Here is a 3,250-nt window from a genome sequence, read left to right as displayed (position 1 = left end):
TTTCAGCTTTTTTATTGACCATCAAAACAAAATTATTTTTGTGAATGAAAAATAAAGTACTTCTCAAAGGCTGTTTGTATAAAGCAGTCCACTGAGTTCTGACTCGCCAGTGACTAAACATACCCAAGGTATTTTATTCAAACATGAGAAAGCTATTCTGATCCTTTCATTCTGTAGTTAAAAAAAAAAAAACATACAGCAGTCAGGTATGCTTTGGTGTCATCTAGTTTCTGATCTGTACATTTGACTGCTAGTTGACCAGTTGTGAGTGAAGTTCACTTCCTCTAATAAGCTCTGAAGCAGGATGTGTGTCAACCTTTTGCATTTCCCTTTCACAAGCACATGAGACCATGAGGAACCACTTGACAGTCATGAGAGGCTTTGGGTTTGTCTTAACTGGCCAAAGCTGTTGAGCTGCAAATACCACCATCTTCAGGCAGCTTTTAATGCAAAATAGGAGAAAGTTAGGCCGTTTTTTTGTTGCATGCTTTATTTTACATTCAGCATCCCGCTTTTGCTATGTATTAAAAAAGTGAAAAAAGTGACGTGACATGTGGCCAAGTATGGTGACCCATACTCGGAATTAGTGCTCTGCATTTATCCCATCCAAAGTGCGCACACACACACACCGTGAACACACACCCGGAGCAGTGGGCAGCCATTTTTTTGTTGCGGCGCCCGGGGAGCAGTTGGGGGTTCGGTGCCTTGCTCAAGGGCACCTCAGTCGTGGTATTTAAGGTGGGAGAGAGCGCTGTACATTCACTCCCCCCACCTACAATCCCTGCCGGTACGAGACTCGAACCCGCAACCTTTGGGTTACGAGTCTGACTCTCTAACCATTAGGCCACGACTTCCGACTTCCCCTGTCTTAAAACCATATACTGCAAAAAAAAGTACTTAATTTGTGACTTTTGCATACAAGCAAAATGTGTTGTAAATCAGTCCACATTTTATAATTAGGAAGCAATCATTTTTCCCATGGTTTTGACTTTCTGGGCATTTGAGAAACCGTGGGCTGGTCATGACAAGGTTTGATGTCCAGCTTTTGGAGTCCAGGAACCTCCTCCCCTGCTTGAATCATGCTGAACACCTCTGGAAAAGAGAGGGACGGCGGCTCCGCGATCGCATCTGCTTCCCTCTCTCGAGCCGCCTCCACATCATTCTGCTGCTCCATCGGTGTATTTGCCGATCGCCACAGCTCTATTTAAGACAATTCAAAGCAATTTATAATTTAACTCACGTCGCTCCTCGGAGATTTAGTGATCAAATGTGATGTACCTGTTACTGAAGAAAACTTTTCAGTAGCCTAAATTGTGTTCATGCTAGTGTCACTTCCAAAATTGCAGGATTAAGCACTTTGATGCAGCGTTACATTTTACTTAAATTGCTAGCACGTGCTTATTTATTAGATCTAAATAAGTTATTAATATTAGGAAATGCTTAATTTGAAGGAATCCTGCTTTCTGCCGCTCGACTTCCGGATACGTCTCCAACCCGTCCTCCAATCACTGATTTTAATATAAAAGTCCCTCAGTCAAACGCACTACAGGTCGATAAAACCTTTTTTATGTTTTGTATTTTACACACACATATTATTCTAAATATTACTACTAAAAGTGCAGTGCACAAAGTTAAATGCAGTATTTTCTTTACTTATTGTTTTTATTTGTGTCAGATTCCTTTTCTGACTTTAAATCCAAAGAATGACTCAAACTATATCAGCATTTAAGTATGTGTCATGTTAAATTAGTAGTTATTATCCAGTATAATTCTTAAAAAATATAGCCTATATACATATCGCAAGGGGGATATATATATATATATATATATATATATATATATAATAACGTGTTTTATGACATTTAGGTTATTATTAATGCTATTTTTTTTTTGTAATGTAAATTACCTAAAATGGCATGTGTGATATTAATCCAAAAAAAAAAAAGAGCATTCACTCAACTCAGGATATATATATTCTTACTGATCTGTCTGTACTTGTCATTTTTTTCATAATACGTTTTAAAAATTGGTGATATTGTGTTTGGCATGCATAAAGTATGGTGAATATATATATTATTATATTATCATTATATTACGACTATAATATATATTTATATAGCCTGAATGCACTGTAAGTCACTTTGGATAAAAGCGTCTGCTAAATGCATAAATTATTATTATTATTATTAATTATATAGGCTTTTTTAGGCCTAATACATATGTCCCAGATTATCAAATTCAGGCAGAATTTTTATTTTTTTTTGGCACAAAAACACTAATAGCATGTCTCCTCTGGGTATAATATCTCAATTCTTTCTTCTGGTGTGGTTAGAAAACATCTTAGGGATTTCAGAAAAGTCTAATGTGTTGATCTAATGTGTTAGATAGATATCGAAATAAATCACAGAAGTCAAAATTGCAAAAAAAAACAAAAAAAAATGTCTCTGTCATCTGAGTTCTTTAGCTAAACACAGCTAAAATGCTTCCTAGCAGTGGTCATCCTTCACAAAACTTAACATCTACCACAGTTTTATCATAGGTACAATGCAAAATGTTTCAATACAAGCATTTCAGTCAAATGTAATTTATGCAATATTTCAAACCTTTAACCCACGGGACAAAATCAACCCACCGTCCACAACAGTTTAAAATCAGCCCAATTCCGTGCAAAAAATACGGATTTGGCAAACCTGCATCCAACACGAGCTGCATCCAAAGTAATTTAAATTCTCCGCAAATTGACAGCGGCTCCCTGATGCGCCAAAATTATATTCAATATTATAATGTTTGCGGGAGCAGGTCAGAAATTCAGCGGGAGCGGGATAAAGAAAACAGTCCCGTGCTAGTGATGGGAAGTTCGGATCATTTTACCGACTCGGACCTTTGAGTCTCGTTCAGCAAAATGAACGAATCTTTTTTTCGAGTCATTTCGTTCATTTCAGCAAAATATAATTAAAATGTTACATGTTACTTCCCTAACACGTCTACTACTTACGCAAACGTTGATCACACTACAAACAATACAAAACTGCTATAAGAAACAGAAAAGATTAATTCATTGTTTACCTGGGTCTTCAGTCTATGATTAGCTCACCTCACCTCTTATCTGACAAGTCTTCGGGTTTGAGTCGTTCGTTCACCACGTGATAGACCCATAAGCTTTAACCAATGCAGTCTGAGCCGGAAAGAGAATTGATTAGTTCATCGCGAGTCTTCGGGTTTTTCGAGTCGATCGTTCATCACGTGACAG

The sequence above is a fragment of the Sinocyclocheilus rhinocerous genome, unplaced genomic scaffold (genome assembly GCF_001515625.1).
Source record: "Sinocyclocheilus rhinocerous isolate Xijiao unplaced genomic scaffold, SAMN03320098_v1.1 scaffold1600, whole genome shotgun sequence".
NCBI classification, from domain to species: domain Eukaryota; kingdom Metazoa; phylum Chordata; class Actinopteri; order Cypriniformes; family Cyprinidae; genus Sinocyclocheilus; species Sinocyclocheilus rhinocerous.
The sequence above is the reverse complement of the archived record's forward strand: the minus strand, read 5'-3'. Positions refer to the sequence as shown.